General features: G+C 37.3%; 1 long non-coding RNA gene across 1 annotated transcript; it reads right to left on the bottom strand.

The window, feature by feature from the left end:
* Positions 1-440: 440 nt before the first annotated feature.
* Positions 441-6,141, bottom strand: LOC111822033 (uncharacterized). Its single transcript, XR_002825319.1, has 3 exons — positions 5,893-6,141; positions 2,276-2,435; positions 441-850 (listed from the first exon to the last, which is right to left on the bottom strand). It is a non-coding gene; the product is annotated as an uncharacterized LOC111822033 (long non-coding RNA).
* Positions 6,142-11,164: the final 5,023 nt, after the last annotated feature.

The following is an 11,164-nucleotide window of genomic DNA, read 5'->3' as shown; positions in this document are numbered from 1 at the left end:
AAAAAAGAGCATTGTCGTATACTGCTTTGCCAAAAGTCTTTATAAAATTTATTATGTTTCCTAGCGTTCCCTATACTGATGCAGTTTCTTACTCCATTTTTAACAAATTACAATGTATTTTTAAATAGCTAAAATAAGAATTTAGTTTTACTAAATATTTTTGTGAGTAGAAAACTTCGTTTAGTTAAAAATAGTCAAAACTCAGAGAAATTGAAACATAAGGTTTGTTCTGAGCAATTATTCTATATGCATATGAAGAGACCATTCTGATTCCAAAAAAAGCAAATGGCTCAAAGTAGGCTAGTTACAATGACGCTTATAAAAAGAAGAGGAAGGAGAACAGAAGATCAACCATTGGCTAATCTTAACATGATTGAACCCTGCCTTCCCCCTTTTACTGAGATCAACTGATATAAGGTCACAGGGTGGTCTCTGGCCCTCCACCCACCTGCAGTCATGATACCTTTTGAAATTTAAAATTAAGTAAACCTGGTTTAGAAGAGGAATGAAAATATTAGCAACTTTGAGTGATTTAGCAGGATTAATTTTGAGTCAGGAATTTTTATGGTTAATATTCGGTCTTGTAGGTAAGGAAAACCTTAAAATCAAAGTACGATGTCTGTTATTAATTTTTCTCTTTGACCATTTTTATTATATACCTGTATTGCATTATTGAATACGAGCAAGAAATACGGTATGAGTTCTGCTTTAGAATGCTTTGATTAGAATTTCCCTCCCGAGTCAATATGTGCTTTGAGGTAGGACCATACCTTGTAAGTCTGCATCCTCAGTGGCTAGGAATTTTATCTGACATGTAGAAACCAATCAAATCACTGTTGAAAGAATGAATCTGCAGAAGAGAACTATGGTTAGAAACAAAAAAGTTAGCCCTGTGTAGTCCAGCTTTAATTAGATTTCTGACTAGTCATAATAAAGGGAAGGAAACGATCAGGTTAGTAAACTCCACCAAATACCAACGACTAGGTCTGATTAGCATAACCCTCAGTAGAACAAGGGAATTTTATTGCAGTTGCCTAATTACTTACTGATCTTCCCCACTAGGAGAAGAGTTCCTTATCCAGGCTTCTCTGTATTCACAGGGCAGAGCTGCCTCTAAAGATAAATATTCATTGAATTACCCACCCACAAAGGACATAAATGAGTAGCTTAAAATCCCCTCAGGAAGTTATATCAGAAAGTATCTGCTTATTACTAGCTAAAAATATTATGCATGCTAATTCAAAAATAGTTAAATTGTGATTTATAAATTCACATTTTTAAAATTGATAAATGATGAGTCCTCATTTTTTATATCTTGGTTCAGCTTGGGTTTTTTTTATTTTGTTTTAGGTGAAAATTTACAGTGCAGATTGGTTTCTCATTCAAAAATTGTTTTGTGACATTGGTTGCAATCCCCTGCAGTGTGTCAGCACTCTCCCCCTTTCGTTTTCTACCCCAGGTTCCCTGTGTCCATTCATCCAGGTTTCCTGTCCCATCCTGCCCCCTTTTATGTTCTTGGGCAGGTGTTGCCCATCTCGTATACTTGATTGAACTAAGAGGCTCGTTCCTCACATGTCTTATTGTTTGTTTAATAGGTCTGTGTAATCTTTGGCTGAAAGGTGGACTCTGGGAGTGGCTTTAGTTCTGAGTTAGCAGGGCATCCAGGGGCCATAGTCTCAGGGGTTCACCTTGGTGTATTTGAGGCTACCAGACCTTAAATCTTCAGTTGCCAAATAAACTGCATCACTTTGAAGCTGTGGGAAAAATCAGGCTTTAAAGCAGCTTGGTTAGGAAGGCAGAGATGTTGACTTACTGCTTTAGAAGGTAAAGTTCATACACAAAATAAGGAGAATGGATGAGATAACTTTTTTTTTTAATTTCTCATACAAAAATTTATACATGTATTGTTATGTGACATTAGTCACAATCCCTATAATGTGACAGCACACTCCCCCTTTCCACCCTGGGTCTCTTGTGTCCATTCAAACAGTTCCTGTCCCTTCCTGCCTTCTCATCCTGCCTCTGGACAGGAACCGTCCATTTGGTCTCATGTATCTACTTGAGAGATAACTTCTAAGGTTGCATTTACTGGAAAATTCTAGATTTGTAAGTAAACATTCACAATCTCTCAATATATCTCACCATCTAAAGTTTATTACAATGGACACAAAAGATATATCCCTTTCCACAAACAATAAAAGAGAACAGAACACCAGGTAAAAAAAATGTAAGAAACTATTATCAAAATAGACTCCAAAAGGACTATTAAAAATACCTCAGTAAGAAGAGATTCAGTAGCGTATCATTTTCTTCAAATGGTTTCTTGGGTTATCTGATCCATTTTTATAAAACGAAGTTGAGATATCACCGGATTGTAAGCTCCACAAAGGCAGGGATTTCATCTATCCTTTTCATAGATAAGTGTTTAGTGTAACCTGTGTGCATTTAAAAAAAGAAAGTTACGGGCAGTAGTTCCTGACTCATGGCGACCTCATGTGTGTCAGAGTAGAACTGTGCTCCGTAGAGTTTTCAATGGCTGATTTTTCGGAACCAGATCATCAGACCTCTCTTTTGAGGTGTTTTCAGGTAGACTCCAATCACCAAGCACTTTAACTGTTTGTGCCACCCAGGTATGTCTGTCACGATATTCATGTAATGTTGGAAGTCTGAGGTATTCTTCCCATCCAGAAAGAAGCAGATTTAAATACGCACAAATATTTGAACAGCAGCCAACCCTAGAGTTCTTTGATTAACTTTTCTATACATGAGGACTTATGTGGAGGTTAAACAATGAAACATGAAGCAGTGCTGAAAGCCCTATTCCCACGGTGTGCCCTGATGGGGCTCCATAGAGCTTCTGGTACAGGTGTTCTGTGAATAGACTACAAGTGTGCTGCATACAGATGTGCTTTTACTGAGATATAGATCTTCCAGATCTCCATGCAGCCATAGCTTTTCAACAGTTGCCTCTTCCAGACAAGCTTTGTCTGTTTACCTCAAAGGGCTCTGTGTTGTTGTTAGGTGCAGTGGAGTTGATTTTGACTCATAGTGACCCCACGTGATAGCGTAGAACTGCCCCATAGGGTTTTCTACGTATAATCTTTACAGTGGCCTTGAACCACCAATCTTTTGGTTAGCAGCCTAGCATTTAGCTGTTGTGCCACCAGTGCTCCTTAAAGGGCTCTATAGGGGTTAGTTTTTAACTTCTGCTACTTCCTATATGATGCTGATAAATGAAGCTCTTAAACAAATAACAGATGTGGCCACATGAATTAGGTCTCTAGTATGTCCCACAAAGCTGAATAAACTGAATGGCTCAATTGGATTGTTTAGTTGGCTTGGGGGAAAAAACAAAAAAAAACTTAATTTTCATGACAATCAGTATCATTTGGCTTGTTGGGGGTACTTCCTGGTCTTGATGGTAAAGCCTACTTCATATGAGTGGAAGGCATACAACTAGTTCATTAAAAAAAAAAAAAAAAAAAATTAAAGACTGCTCTAATTTGGGTAAAAGTTCGAGAATGGGGAGTCAAGGTCCTGATGTACACCACTTGAGATGAAAATCTTCTGTCTGAAGACTTGCCTCGGAGGAACAGGCTTTGAGAAGTATTCAGAGACGACATTGCTTTCACAATGAAAGCGTGCAAGGTGTTATCTCCTTTTTACAGATGAAGAAACTAAAGTTCATGGGGGTAAAGGTGATATAATTTCATTTATTCTAGATGGTGTCTATGTTCCCTCAAGTTAAGACACTTGCTCAGGTAAGATACTTTGTTAACTGAGCCAATTCTTTGGCTGATGATGGGTCCATGTCTGGGAGACTGGACCAATAATTCTGCCCTTCCCTTCATTAGAAGTATCTATTGAGCTCTGTGAAAACACAGTAAAGGTAGATGCATCCAGGAATCCTTATTTTTTAGGAGCTCCCCAGCTGATTTTTCTGTAGCGATAGATTGAGAACCACAGACTAAAGGGCTACCCGTTTAAAAGCTAGTGGTAGCTGAAGAGTTAATTTAGTATAAATAATCAGAAAACATTCAGATCTAGAATACAGGGGCTAACACTGTGTTGGTAGCAGGCAAAATGCTCTCAGTGCCTTTTTCAATCTGAAGTGATCATCATATAACTCTATACTAGAGAGATTTACTGGCCGAAGACAAGTTCATAAAACTGTAAAACGAGGAAAACCTCATTAAGGCAATCAGTCAGTTTCAACCCCAGCAACATATTACGCTCATTTGGTGACAACTTTAAAAAATACTAATGTCCAGGAGTCACTACAGATCAGTTAAGTCTCCTGGCGTAAGCCTGCATGTGGGTACCTTTTTGAAGGTCCCTGGTGATTCCAGTGTAGCAGTGGTTGAGAGTCACTGTCTCAAGATTTAAAAGTGAGGTTCACTCTGTCACTTGATGGTTATTAGGCAACACTTCTCAAACTTTAACGTTCACAGGAATCACCTGCAGAGTTTGTTAAAAACGCAGATTCTATCTCAGTAGGTCTGGGATAGGGCTTGAGATTCTGCATTTCCCACAAGCCTGATGTTGATGGTGTTGGTTTGAGGACCACACTGAGTATCAAGGTCTGAGAGCACTGGTTCTTAAATGTGACTGCACACTGGAATCACCTGGGAAGTTTAAAAATAATATCAATATCTAGGTCCCACCCCTGGAGATTCTGATTTCATTGGTATGAGTGTGGTCTAGGCAACAGTATTTTTAAAAGCTCTTCAGGTGATTCTAATAGGTAGCCAAGTTTGAGCGCTCTTCCATAGGGAACTTATATACATTGAAGTAGCAAAGAACAATTAGTAAGCCATGAAAGAAGAAAGCATTATTATGGAATTAGTCTGCAAGGACTACTTAATTCAGAGCACCACTTGCAGCTGGTGGACCACATCTACAGATAGGTCTCATGGCTATAGACCAACTCTAAAAGTCAGAATTTCCAGTTTCTCTAGAAGATTTGGAAACTCTGCCACCACTGGATCTGCATTCCCTTGTGGTAGCAATCAGGTGGCTCTGAATAGGGGCTGCCTGTTTAGAAGGTATCTGCACTCTCCAGTGTGCCAGGCCCTAGCTATCCATTTCATTTACTTGTATTACCTGACTGACCCCTATGGGCAAATGAGTTTAAGGGCTCTGGGTTACACAATGCCTACTGCACATTGACTCCACGTCACTTGGCAGGACTAGCAAATCAAACACATTCACTCCCAGCATAATTGTCTTTAATCATGAGAGACTGTACATAAAATGAAAAACTAGCTAACTCAACAGAATTTTTAGACATTGTCCTGGTATATGTATTAACAAGCTGACCTTCCCCACAGCTGATACTCAGGAATATTCAAAGGCACACAGCAAGCAGCGGAGCCCATAAAAGTTCAGACATCTCAACTCCCAGCCCAGTAGTCCAGGTACTTAAACCTCTGTGCTCGAGGATAATAATAGGAACTACCTGACAGTTATGAGAATTAAATTAGATAACATACATAGTGCACTTTTCAAAGTGCCTAGCTCGTAGTAAGCGCTCAATTAATGTCAAGCTGTTGTTATTATTACGCATTCTGTACCCTCGCCCTTCACCTGCGCATAGGAGCTGAGTATGCCCAGTGCAGGTTGAGCATTTCTTTTTAGATAGCCAGACTTCAGTAAGCTCCCTCAAGCGCCTATAAGCTTGGAGTAAAATTTCTATTCTGTTTAAAGAAAAGGCCAGGTTTATACATTAAACCAGCCAACCAAACAAAACAACAAAGAACAAACAAGCAAGCAAACAATACCTACTAAAAAGAATTAAAATGAAAAGGCTCAGGACTTAAAGCCCTAATTCATCAGGGGAGTATGTCGTCTAAAATTCCCTAATTGTGTCCAGTACCTTGTCTTTTTACCTACCACCCTGTGTGGCCTTTGTTTTGTCTCTGTCACCGGACTGACTTCTGCAGAGACGATAGTTCTCTCTTCTCAAGATTGTCTTCAGTGGATAAACTTTCACAAGGTAGGTGATCAATAAAGCAGTACTGAAGGAATGAACAAATGAAGCCATATATAATCTTCCAGAGAGCTCTGGGTAGCTAAGGTTTGCTTGCATTATATATTTTTATGTGTTAAAATACTTTAAAACCTATGCTACCACAGCCTATCAGTGCCAGAACATTCTGTGTTTTTGGATGATGTTAATATAAATAAATCCCTGTATACCTGGAATAATGTCTTTCTACATTCAAATTAGCCAAAAATAGAGTTTAATTTGTGTAGAATCCAAATTTTAACAATCAATGATGATAGCATGCTTGTTGATTTCTCCAAACCTATGTTTTGCAATTTTGCCACTTTGTATGGATTGAAATCATTTAACACTTTTCCCTCTAAAGAATCTTTTATATTTTTATTAGGTCTTTCAACAGCATAGTTTTCAAGGGGTAAAAGGGAGATGCTAAACCTATTTTAAGAAGTTTTCAACAAACTAAGCTAATGTAAACATAGAACTACTTAGCAAACTTGTGTATTCACAGAAATCATCCCAGTATCTAAAATAAAATCTATAAAATACTCTTTAAAAAAGCAACAAGGAGCTTTTATTCACTTGTTCCTGAAAAAAATTATCTCATATAATGCAGTAAATCTAAAATATCTCTAAAGTTATCCCAGACATTCCATAGAGATAGTAATTCTTAAAATTTTTCCAACATCCTCATGCCTTAGCCAATCATTTGTTTATGGTTATCAAATAAACATAAAGAAAATGAGGCAACATTTCTTAAAGTCATGCATTTACAATTGTGTTTGCATTTTCTAAAATATATTTCTCTTAACATTTCAAAGGACAACCTTGATGGAACAGCTATGACCCGTCTTCTCTTCAGTTGAGGGCAATCAGCCATATTGTGTTTTTGTTGCTTGATTATATAAAAATCCACTGAGGCTCAATTTATAGCCCTAGGCAAGTTTTAAGTCTTAACTTTAAATGAAGGTTTTCAGAAAAGTAAAAACCACTTAGTATCTGGATGAAAGGGTAGATATTTTTCAAGTCATCTGACTACTTCATTGTCTGTATGAGAGAACCTAGAGATATCTCAGAAAGGCATGTTGAATGCTGCTACAGAGCTAGGACAAGGACACAGCTGTAGACCTTGCCTTTCTACTGCAGTGAACTACATCTGTCTGTTAGGAGACATAGTTCTCCCTGGGCTTCTTGTGCTCCTATATTTCTTGCTGTGTGTGCCAAGACTTCGAGGCCCTGACCACTCTTTGACCCAGGCCATTTCTCAGTGTTGTTCATACAGCTGGTAACCTTGAAAGGTGAGGTAATGGTTCCCTGCAGACCAAGAGGAGGCTTGCTTACTACTTGCTGTAAAAGCTCAGTGTAAACCTGCTAGATGTATGGCATCCATGTGGCCCACACTGCATCATCCTTGTGGGACTTGGGGGCAAGGTGAATTGATGCAAATATGCTGGTGTTCATGCTGCTTGCAGTGCTGGGAGTAATAAATCCTTTGTTTCTGATCTAGGAATTTCATGTCTTCTGCCAGCAATCATAAAACAGTGACAGGCTAACTTATTAACTTGTAAGAATAAAATCAAATCCCAGATGCAACACTGTCGAATTTTTGCTGGCAAATTCATGTTTACAGGTTATCACAGTACTTGATTTGATTCAGATTACTGAGAACATAACAGATTGATCCAAATGAAAAGGAAACAAAGGCTATGGTATATGTGTGTTTCCATTACTCTTTATTCTAATAAGCTATTATGCTAACTCCGGTCATAATCATTCATGTCACTGAAAAATTTATACTTGACTGACCTTAAAGTTAACTAATATATTCAGATATTTAAAGGAGTTGAAGATTTTTAGTTTTAGATCTAAGTACAGAGTTACCGTCGAATTAAAAATAAAATATGCAGAAAATAACTCAAAGTCAATGACAAAATAAGCTTCTATTTATCTCCCAAAGATTTGAATACAGAGGTTGGGTGGGTTGACAAAAAAGCTTCTGGCTATGAAAATTGCATTTCTGAATGCAAATCTAAGGCATTTAAATGAAGATTCTTAAAATATTTAAAAAGAGTGAGACAGCATTTAGTGAAACTTGTATGTTTCTCAATGAGGTCTCTAAAGAAATTAACTATTTAAAGTAATATTTAAGTCTTGGGGGAAAAAAATTCAGCCATTTATAGCGAACTGAGAGTACAGAGAGGACTGTCTATATATAGAAGAAAAAAAAGAAAAAGAACCTTGGGAATAAAGAACTCCCATTTGCCTCTGATGCTTCGTGACTTGCTCAGAGGTTTCCCTAGTGCTTCACACGGTGTCTGCCTAACAGGATGACAAGAGGGAGTGTAGTATAATGGTTAAAGCTGGAATCTGTAAATTCCAGGTTAAAATCTGAACTTAAAATCTCAGCCTCTCAACTTAGAACCAACTGGATAACCTTGGGCAAGTTACTCTTTCACTCCATATTACATCACAGAATTATTATTCGGATTACTTGAGTTAATAGATATAAAGCACTTAGGTAACCTGGCACATAGTAAATACCCAATGAACATTACCGAATATCATAGATACTCAGGAAACAAATGTAAAAATAAATTCAGTTTAAACATCTGGAGCATAAAATTTAGAAGTACAATGAATCTTAGACATGATGTAGTTTAGTCCAATCTCTTCATCTTGTACATAAGAAATTTCCTCAAGTGTCAAAGCTATTAAGAACGAAGCCAGGTTTGCCACTTCAATGCTTTCAGTGTACAATGCACCTCATAACCATTGCCTCTTTCTCTAGTTTGAAAGGGAAAATCCCATTCTCCCCTTCTTCACAAACTTGCTTCACTAGCAATCCCAACCATTTTTTAAATTAAAAAATATGAGATATTAATATATACCTATATACATGTATTTATGCATGCCTGCATGTGTGTACCATGTTATATATAAACCTGTATAAATTGCTGAATCCAATACTAAAATCTATAGACATTATAGTACACAGTACTTCTCTTCCAGAAGAATAAAGCACTTACTTACTGGCACCACAAACAACACAACCAAAGAGACGCTAACACTTAGGTGGTGGCTAACAATTTGTGCTTGCATTCTTCATTCATATGGTCCATGTATCAACCTAGTCCTTTTTTTTTTTTTTTTTTTTTTTTCCTTCTAGGGACTTAGTTTCTTGGAAAAACTACCACATTTCCAACATTTTTATTTATAAAGCATTCCATACTTTCGGTTGGGGCTTCCAAACAGGCTATTTTCAAAGCACAGGAGGCATTTTCCAGGAGCTGCATGCATGTATTTAACATATATTAACAATGACTGCTTGTGTATTAACTATAGGTTCTGAGACACATCACCTCTCATCTCTTGCATTTACTGTCTGAAGTGGGAGGAACGATTTAACAAGGAAGCAGCTGCGAGAACAAGGAACAAATCTGAAGCCAAGTGACTTCTTAGAGTTGAGTAGTAAAATATACTGTGCAACTAACAATTATATAAAGAAATGAAGCTTCAGATATGACAGGTGTGCTCTAAGTTGACTATTTTCTGCAATGGAAAATACAAAAAACTAACTTTACAATGAAAAATGCTATATTATTAACACAAGGAACTGCAGAACATACATTTTCCTTCTCCATTCCCATTTTCTGGAAGCAAATTAATAGGGGCTAATTGAGATGTAAAAGACAGGCTTATTTTACTCCCATAATGGTATCCTCCTTCTTGTTTTCTTCCTCATTTTGTAATTGTTAGAAAATGGTCATAATAAAAGCATCAAAATAGCAACGTTCTTACATATGTGAGCCTATTTATTAGCCCTTTCTTCTTTGTGGTCGGTGATTCCATGAGTTAAGATGGATAGATGGTCTTAAAATAATTGTATATGTTTGGTCATCAGGGAAAAAACATAGAATGCATGGGTTTATTTAATTCAATAAATCTGACCATAACAAAAACCTAATACTAGAAGAAGAAAAAAATGCAGATCATTTTTGTACTAGTGAAGAGTAAGAAATATCATCTATTACTGGATGCAAGATACTTGGCACGTAAATCTTTCTTCTTTTCCTATGACCTAATAAGTGTTTAAGAGAAAACCATACTTAGATGCTCGTCATTATTCAAGAACAAAGTAGACATTTCTTATTTGTGAAATAAAACTTCTTATGAGCCAAGAAGCAAGCCCTAAGAGGTTAGTCGAATCTTCCCATTCACTCAAAAATATTTGAGTGCGTCTTTTGTGACAGATGCAAGTTCTAGGAGCCAAGGATGCAGGTAATAACAGTGAACAAAACATAAAAAAATCCTCATCATCATGAAACTGACTTAGTAAAGATAGAAAATTTTTAAATAAAATATATATTGTTGGATATCACCAAACGGTAGGAAAAAAATAAAGCAAGAAAGTGGGTTGGGAATGTATATGTGGGGACAAGGAAAAGAAATGCAAATTTAAATATGGTAGTCTGGAAAAACATCACTGAAAAGGTAGTTGAGCAAGAACTTGAAGGAAGTGAGCATGTGGATATCTGGGGGAAGTGCAGGTAAGGCAGAGGGGATAGCAAGTGCAAAGATCCTGAGGTAGGAGCATGCTGGAGATGTTCAACCATTGTTGTGCTTGAGCCCATTGTTGCAGCTACTTTGTCAATCCATCTTATTGAAGGTCTTCCTCTTTTTCACTGACCTACATTACCAAGCATGATGTCCTTCTCCAGGGACTGAACCCTCCTGATAACATGTCCAAAGTATGTGAGACAAAGTCTCGCCATCCTTGCTTCTAAAGAGCATTCTGGCTGTACTTCTTTCAAGACAGATTTGTTCGTTCTTTTGGCAGTCCAACACCATAATTAAAAAGGCATCATTTCTTCTTCAGTCTTCCTTATTCATTGTCCAGCTTTTGCATGTATATGAGGTAACTGAAAACACCATGGCTTGGGTCAGGTGCACCTTAGTCTTCAAGGTGACATCTTTGCTTTTTAACACTTTAATCTTTTGCAGCAGATTTGCACAATGCAACGCATCATTAGATTTCTTGACTGCTGCTTCCCTGGGCATCAGTTGTGGATCTATGTAAAATGAAATCCTTGACAACTTCAATCTTTTCTCTGTTTATCATGATGTTGCTTATTGGTCCAGTTGTGAGGATTTTTGTTTTCTTTA

The sequence above is a fragment of the Trichechus manatus genome, unplaced genomic scaffold (genome assembly GCF_000243295.1).
Source record: "Trichechus manatus latirostris isolate Lorelei unplaced genomic scaffold, TriManLat1.0 scaffold00121, whole genome shotgun sequence".
Taxonomy (NCBI): domain Eukaryota; kingdom Metazoa; phylum Chordata; class Mammalia; order Sirenia; family Trichechidae; genus Trichechus; species Trichechus manatus.
The sequence above is the reverse complement of the archived record's forward strand: the minus strand, read 5'-3'. Positions and strand labels throughout refer to the sequence as shown.